Source organism: Triticum dicoccoides, chromosome 6A (assembly GCF_002162155.2).
Source record: "Triticum dicoccoides isolate Atlit2015 ecotype Zavitan chromosome 6A, WEW_v2.0, whole genome shotgun sequence".
Taxonomy (NCBI): Eukaryota; Viridiplantae; Streptophyta; class Magnoliopsida; order Poales; family Poaceae; genus Triticum; species Triticum dicoccoides.
Window position 1 is genome coordinate 615,438,871 of NC_041390.1, and position 8,811 is coordinate 615,447,681.

General features: G+C 49.5%; 1 pseudogene; it reads left to right on the forward strand.

The window, feature by feature from the left end:
* The first annotated feature begins 228 nt into the window (after window positions 1–228).
* LOC119316126 lies at window positions 229–8,321 on the forward strand (annotated as a pseudogene).
* The last annotated feature ends 490 nt before the right edge of the window (window positions 8,322–8,811 follow it).

An 8,811-nucleotide genomic window follows, 5' to 3' on the forward strand; every position in this document is an offset into this window, starting at 1 on the left:
GTCAATATGCATATGCAGGCTTCACTGCTATCCACCGCCGCACTGACTGCGGAGGTGGGTGTCCTGAAAAAGGACCTCGGGCGGACCGAGCGAGAGTTCGGCCTTGCCAAACAGCAGCTCGAGGAAAAAGAAGGTAAGAAATACCCTATAGAAAAAAGGTGCCTATAGAAAGGCGTGATTGCAAAAAATAACAGGATCCTACTGCTTATTATAGGGGCCACGACAGAGATGTCGACCCTCAAACAGGCGCTGTCCGAGGCCGAAAAGAAAGCGGTCGCGGAGCGCTCCGAGCGAGAGAAACTTGGGGCCCAGGTCGGCAAGGCGCAGCAGGAGCTTCAGGCTCTCATGAAAAAACATGAGAGTTTGGAGCTTGAGTCGAAGACGCAAGCGTCCGAGCTCGCGGCGGCCCTTGAGACTGAATTCGGAGCTCTCCAGGGGCATTCGCAGATCTTCCCCGCAGCGTATCCGATGCCGCCGCATTCTACCGACCTGAAGAGGGCAGCTTGACAGAGAGTGTGTTTTGGTCTCAGTATTCTGAGGCCGGACACCCTGTACCCCTGAGCGACCAGCTGAAACAGCTGGTCGAGCTCCACAAGGCGGCCGAATAGGCCATGAAGGGCTTCATAGTTCGGCTGTGGCCCGGAGAGGCCCTGCCTGGGAGCTATTTTGGGCTGGTGCGGCGGCTGGGGGAGGCCTGTCCGAGGCTCGAGCTCATCAAGCGCTCCGTCTGCATCGAAGGTGCCCGTCGGGCCCTTGCCCGTGCAAAAGTGCACTGGGGTAAGCTGGACGGTGAGAAGCTTGTGAAGGACGGGCCGCCGCAGGGGAAGGAGCATCGCAAGCCCGAGAACTACTACAAGGATGTTCTTGCAGGTGCCCGCCTTGTGGCGGATGAATGTACCAAGGATGTAATTTTTGAATGAACTCGCTCGTTTTTATCCTGTGCGCTGAAAACTTGTTCATATGCGCTAAGCAATGCTTATTGAATTTAAAATATTATTTTCTGTGCGGCCGTTTATCAAAAATTGAGAGATGGCCAGTCATCGGCTTCTGCCCCCGTGCCACTAGTGCTGGGGTGTTCGGGATAAATCTAAGCGCTCTTTTTCCCATGGTTGGGTCCTTCGAGGGAGGCGCTCAGCACAACGAACCAGGCAATCGGACTATAATGCTTGAACACTCTCACTTAGCCATAGAATTTTATAATTTTAAATTTCGGCGAAGCCCCTAGTTCACAAGACCGAGTTCGGGGCGCTATCCATGCCTTGGCCGGACAAAGCCGTCTCCTCGCTCGAAGCGGCATAAGTCTTTAGGGACTCGAAACACCTCTCGAACATCGACCGGTCTCTCGCCTCATCATGACAGTCAGTTTTAGCTTTCTCCACTAAGGTGCTTAACCCAGCTGAACCGGAGCACAATCGCAGTGGTTCTCCTAGTGCTACCTTAGCCGATATAGCGGAATGTAAGGCACCAAAACATAGGAGCCGGGCAAACCCAACTATTGACCCAAATCATGATTCAGAGCCGATGCATATAGTGCTATAAGTTCGGGGTGCCGCACTTGTGAAAGTGTATGGACTTCTCACACCATAATAAGGGGTACTGAAGCCCCTGGCGTATTTGTCGTACCATGATGTACGGGTGCAATCATGTCAAAACATATATATTAAAATAGGATAATGCAAAAAATAGACAAAAAGCTATGCATTGTTTATAAAGAGGCTATTTATCAGAGCCGAACGATACAAGTAGTACGATAAGCAAAAATATATTGGACTATTTAACATGTCCTGACCAGGGGCAGGCCGCGGAATTGTATTCAAAATAGGTATACTGCTCGTAACAGAGACCACCTGTGAGTTCCATAATGCGGCATGGCTTTGTCTGCTTCCCTGGATCTTGCATCATTTGTGCGGAAGTTGAATTGCCGAACAGGTCGTCCGAAGTGTGGAGTCCTGAAAGTAAGAAAAAAAAGAATTCAGCAACCCCTAGTACGTTTTAAGCCGTGTTTTGGGCGTGCCGCTATTGTGCCCCTTCCCCTGTGCCCATGGTATTTCGAGGGCGTAGTTATGTACGCGAGGCACTGGCTTCGCTATGTTGCGAGGGTTGGGGTGCCTGCTCAGAACGTGCCAGGCGGTCTTTTTGTGGGTTACTCCGGGCATGCTTGGCAGTGTCTGGCTTTTTAGTGGCCGGACTGGAGAATTGCCTAAGAAGGCTGCTTTGTACTTTCGCTGCGAGAGCCGCCGTGTGCTCCTCCGTACGGAGGGAGCGTTCGGTGTTTCCGTTGACCGTGATTACTCCTCGAGGGCCTGGCATCTTGAGCTTTAGGTATGCGTAGTGCGGCACCGCATTGAACTTTGCAAATGCGGTTCGTCCGAGCAGGGCGTGATAGCCACTGCGAAACGGGACTATATCGAAGATTAACTCTTCGCGTCGGAAATTATCCGGAGATCCGAAGACCACGTCAAGTGTTACTGAGCCTGTACAGTTGGCTTCTACACCTGGTATAATGCCTTTAAAGGTCGTTTTTGTGGGCTTAATCCTTGAGGGATCTATGCCCATTTTCTGCACTGTATCCTGGTAAAGCAGGTTCAGGCTACTGCCGCCGTCCATGAGGACTCTTGTGAGATGAAATCCGTCGATGATTGGGTCGAGAACTAATGCGGCAAAGCCACCATGACGGATGCTAGTGGGGTGGTCCCTTCGATCAAAAGTGATCGGGCAGGAGGACCATGGGTTGAACTTTGGGGCGACTGGCTCCATCGCGTATACGTCTCGCAGTGCATCCTTCCGCTCCCTCTTGGGAATGTGGGTTGCGTATATCATGTTCACCGTCCGCACTTGTGGGGGAAACCCCTTCTGTCCATTGTTGTTCGGCGGCCTGGGCTCCTCCTCGTCATCGCTATGCATCCCCTTGTCTTTGTTTTCGGCTCTTAACTTGCCTGCCTGCTTGAACACCCAACAGTCCCTGTTGGTGTGATTGGCTGGCCTTTCAGGGGTGCCATGGATCTGGCACAAGCGGTCGAGTATTCGGTCCAAACTGGACGGGCCCTGAGTATTCTTTTTGTATGGCTTTTTCCGCTGACCGGATTTATAGCCTCTAAATCCAGCATTAACTGCCGTATCTTCATTGCTGTCGCTGCTAACGCGGCGCTTTTGCTTATTTCGACGTGTCCTGCCACTTTTGTCCTTGGTATCCGAATTACCAGGGTTCTTTGATAAGTTGTTGCTGCGAGCTAGCCAGCTATCTTCTCCCGCGCAGAAGCGGGTCATGAGTGTCGTGAGGGCTGCCATAGATTTCGGCTTTTCCCGTCCTAGGTGCCGGGCAAGCCACTCCTCGCGGATGTTATGCTTGAAGGCTGCTAGGGCCTCTGCATCCGGACAGTCGACTATCTGGTTTTTCTTTGTTAGGAACCGTGTCCAGAATTGTCTGGCCGATTCCTCTGGCTGCTGAATTATGTGGCTTAAGTCGTCGGCAACCGGTGGTCGCACGTAAGTGCCTTGGAAGTTGTCGAGGAATGCGGCTTCCAGGTCCTCCCAAGAACCGATTGAGTCTGCTGGCAAGCTGTTAAGCCAGTGTCGGGCCGGTCCTTTGAGTTTGAGCGGGAGGTATTTTATGGCGTGTAGATCATCGCCATGTGCCATGTGGATGTGAAGGAGATAATCATCGATCCATACCGTCGAATCTGTTGTGCCATCGTATGATTCGATGTTAACGGGTTTGAAACCCTCTGGGATTTTATGATCCATTACTTCATCTGTGAAGCATAGTGGGTGTGCGGCGCCCCTGTACTGGGCTATGTCACGACACAGCTCAGAAGAGCTATGTCTGTTGTGTTCGGCCTGGCCGGATTTGTTGTATCCGGAGTGAAGATCATCGTCACGTGTCGTAGGGCGCCTGCACGATCCGTAGATCGATCTTGTTTGTCTTGCCTTATCCTCCAGTACGTCTCGCAGGCCTGGCGCATTTTCCCGTGCCTTAGTTGAGCGGCGTCGGGGCATGGCTTGGGTGGACGGCCGAGAGGCCTCTCTATCGCGGCCGCGAGGTGGCCGGTCTACCATGTCGTGCGCTGGTGATGTAGGCGCTTCCTCCTCTGATCGAGGTAGCGGCCTGCGCTTTGGGTAACTCTTGGAGGGGCGTTCGAGTTCGTACTCTTCGGCCGCAAGGACTTCAGTCCATCTATGAGCTAGCAAATCTTGATCAGCTCTAAGCTGTTGCTGCTTTTTCTTGAGGCTGTTTGCCGTGGCTAAAAGCCTACGTTTAAAACGCTCTTGTTCGGCGGGGTCTAATGGTACGACGAATTCGTCGTCATCGAGGCTTGCCTCGTCTTCGGAGGAAGGCATATAGTTATCATCCTCAACCTCTTGGTATGCCGCTCTCTCATGAGGGCTGGCTTCTCCATCTTCCTGCGCCGAATCTTGCTGGGGTGTGTGTTCTTCGGCGCTATCCGGGGTAGTATTGTCTCCCATGCCGGAGTCAACATTTTTGCTTTGGCGGGATTTAGAGCAGCGCCGCTGACGCCGGCGCTTTGGCTGTTTCTTGGAGGTGTCATCCCCCGCTGTTCCATCGCCATCTCCATCTTTTGGAGTATCCACCATATATATGTCATATGACGAGGTGGCCTTCCAGCGCCCTACAGGTGCTGGTTCCTGTTTGTCTCCTACCTCGTCGTCCATACCGTCGAAGTCTTCGGAGCCGAAGTCAAGCATGTCGGTTAAATCGTCGACAGTGGCTACAAAGTGGGTGGTGGGTGGGCTTTGAATTTCTTCATCATCCGTATCCCATCCTCGCTGACCGTAATCCGGCCAGGGCTCTCCTGATAAAGAGAGAGGCTTCAGAGAGTTCAGGATGTCGCGAAAAGGCGAGTGCTGAAAGATGTCCGCGGCGGTGAACTCCATTATAGGCGCCCAATCGGATTCGATTGGTAGGGGCACGGGGGGTTCGGAGTCCGGAGAAGAGTCCGGACCCTCAGAGTCACGGGTCACACGGAGTGCGGGGCTGACGTTTGGCTCGATCGCCTTTGAGATCGCAGCCCCCAAGGTGACGTCCAACCGCTCATCCTCGATTGACGCAATAGGCTCCGAGTTAAGGGTCGGAACCGGTGCGTGTGCAGCCTCCAGGACACTGTTCGGAGGCAGAGCTAGATCATGCCCCTCGAGATAGTGCGGCGCGCTTGGCTATGGCTCGAACCCGTCAAAGATCAAGTCTCCGCGGATATCATCCGTGTAGTTTAAGCTTCCAAACCTGACTTGATGGCCAGGGGCATAGCTTTCGATCTGCTCCAGGTGACCAAGCGAATTGGCGCGCAGAGCGAAGCCGCCGAAGACAAAGATCTGTCCAGGGAGAAAAGTCTCACCCTGGACCTCATCGTTGTTAATGATCAAAGGAGCCATCAGGCCTTGAAGGCGACGACACAGAGGAACTCTCAATGAAAGCACCAATGTCGGTGTCAAAACCGGCGGATCTCGGGTAGGGGGTCCCGATCTGTGCATCAAGGCCGGATGATAATAAGAGACAAGGGACACAATGTTTTTATCCAGGTTCGGGCCCTCTGATGGAGGTAATACCCTAATTCTGCTTGATTAATATTGATGATATGGGTAGTACAAGAGTAGATCTACCACGAGATCGAGGAGGCTAAACCCTAGAAGCTAGCCTATGGTATGATTGTTGTGTATGAAGATGATTGTCCTATGGACTACAACCCTCCAGTTTATATAGACACCGGATAGGGTTAGGGTTACACAGAGTCGGTTACAATGGTAGGAGATCTTGAATATCCGCATCGCCAAGCTTGCCTTCCATGCCAAGGAAAGTCCCATCCGGACACGGGGCGAAGTCTTCAATCTTGTATCTTCATAGTCCAGGAGTCCGGCGAAGGTATAGTCCGGCTACCCAAACACCCCCTAATCCAGGACTCCCTCAGTAACCTTTGCTTAGTGTATGTTAATTAATGACACTTTTTTACACATCATCAATAATTTAGTGTTGATATGATTTGAATATAATGGATTGTTTTTGGATAACCAAGAATTAATATTGATGCCTTAAATTCATTCATATTGTTTTAGACGGAGAGACTTCTTAATGTTCATTATATGGACAAGGAGGCATTCTTGAGTTACAATGCCGACACGGGTGAGGAATCAGTGGTTTTTGATACAAGCCCTAGCTATGAGGAGGTTGTTGCAAAAGTGAGACATGTCTTAAAGTGGAGGGACCGCAATTATGGTGTTCAACTAATATGAAGGTATGATGTTGGTGTTGAAGCCAATTCTCGCTTGAAAAGTACGCCTATAATCTCGGATTTGCATTGTGATGTATACAAGGAAAAAGTTTCCCAATCGGAAGACAAGTCACTTGAATTGTTTGCCACCAAGGTTGCACCTCCTCGGTTTGCAATTGACTTGAACCGGCATGTATCATACCCAATGAATGACATGACCGAAAGGACAAGCATGCCGCTTGTTGAGCATAGGGTCATGGTTGATGCCCCCAATGCCTATCACCAACCACCTCCCCAACCACCAATTAGTGAAGCAAATGAGGTTGAGTTGTATGCCCCCAATGCTTCTAGCCAACCACCAACTAGCCAAGCAAATGAAGTTGAGGCGATTGCTAGTGACAAAGTAATTCAAGAGGATGGTGTTGCTCATGTTGATGACGATGAACAAGGGTAAGAGTTTCATGCTAATGATGTTGGTGATTTGGATGCCTACATAGCGCAAAAGGACATGGATCATGAGTTACCTTTTAGGCGTGTATATGGGTTTATGATGCCCATCACAACCTCTTCTTCGACGCCCCCGTGCACCCCTCACTGCCGCTATTGCCGCCCTGAGCGTTTGCCTCTACGACCTTGATGACCGCGCCCCCTCCTACGTCGTCCTCGCGCTCTAGCGCCGCCCATGCATCCACATGGGCGTCAGCCACGTCGAGGAGGTCAAGGATCCCCTCGACCCGGCCCTCGTTAACAACCCCCCCCTGCGACGTCTTAGCGGGGTTGATTCCCCCCATCACCCAACTTGTCTCCGACGAGTATGGCGTCGGTGGGTACGTGATACGGCTCCAACATATCTATATATATTTTTTATTTTTTTCATGCTATTATATTATCAATCTTAGATCTTTATGTGCAATTTCATATCATTTTTGGGAACTAACCTATTTTTTCATATCTATACCACAGACCTACGAGTCCATAGTGATTAGCTAGATGGCTTCTTATCTCTCTTTGATCTTCAATACAATGTTCTCCTCAGAGTTCTATCCGATGTAATCTTCTTTTGCGGTGTGTTTGTTGGAATCCGATGAATTGTGAGTTTATGATCAGATTATTCATTGAAAGTAATTGAGTCTTTTCTGAACTTTATTGTGCATGATTCTTATAGTTTTATATTTCTCTCCGATCTATTCGTTTGGTTTGGCCAACTAGATTGATTTATCTTCAGCGGGAGAGGTGCTTTGTAGTGGGTTCAGTCTTGCAGTTTTCTCACCTCGTGACAGAAGCGATAGGCATGTATTTGTATTGTTTTCACTAGGGAGAAAACGACAGGTTTAATCATATTACATGGTTTTATTCTATCTGCATTATGTCATCATACTTCATGCATTACTCTGTTTGTTATGAATTTAATACGTAGAGAGGCAAGCATAGAAGTGCTCTCGAAGTGGAGTAATAGTAGTAGATGCAGGCAGGAGTCGGTCTACTTGTCATGGACGTAATGCCTATATACATGATCATTACCATAAATAACATCATAACTGTGCGCTTTTCTGTCAATTTCCCAACAGTAATTTGTTTACCCACCTATGCTATCTTTATGAGAGAGAAGCCTCTAGTAAAAACTATGCCCCCCCCGTCTACTTTAATCATATAAAAACTAAAATACCATGCTACAATTTTACTTCTTTTATTTCACTTTGCAATTTATCTATCTACCATTACCAGATTTGATCCTTGCAATTAACGAGTACAAGGGGATTGACAACCCTCTTTCCCATGTTGTGTGCAAGTATTTGCTCTTGTGTAGGTACTGTTTACGAGGTGTTTGTGTGGTTCTCCAATTGGTTCGATAACCTTGGTTCTGACTGAGGGAAATACTATCTGCTACTATATTGCTTTACCCTTTCTCTTCGGGGAAAATCCAAGGCAGCTCACAAGTAGCAGTACGTCGCACCGTTCGTATGCCTTGGCGGGTTCCAGGACACCCGCGGCGTGTATGAGCTCGACGAAGGTGAGGGGCTCATGCTCATGCTGGAGCTCGATGAGACGCACTTCGATCTCGACACCAACTACAAGTTGGATTGTGAGACTACGAAGTAGGCGCGGGGGGGGGGAGACGAAGCCGGAAATGGAGGCAGTTCGAGCTTGTCACTGCCGGAGACACTGGAGAGGTGCACGAAGAGACCTGGTTAGATTTGTTGACCCCCACTGCTAGATGCTCCATGTCTCCTCCTCCAGTTCCTTGTGCATTATCGGGCTGTTTCAATTTCTAGTTTGGAACACACAACCATGAATTTTTTTGATTAATATTGTTGTCGTCGTTACATAGTGGTACTTTGAAGATTTGATGTATTATCGCCAAGCTCTCACGGGCAAGACTGATTTTATAGATGTTTAGATGCACCGGTTCCTGATCATTTACAACACAACCCTGCGATCTAATTGATGTTTGTCTGAATTTATGACATGTAAACTGCACTAATAACAAATCAGATGTCATCTCTCATGTTACCGATTCAACACTGGAAGATATGGTAGAGACGAAAGGTGGTTTGGTCCATCTGGTGGAAGGGGGTGGAGATAGTAGGAG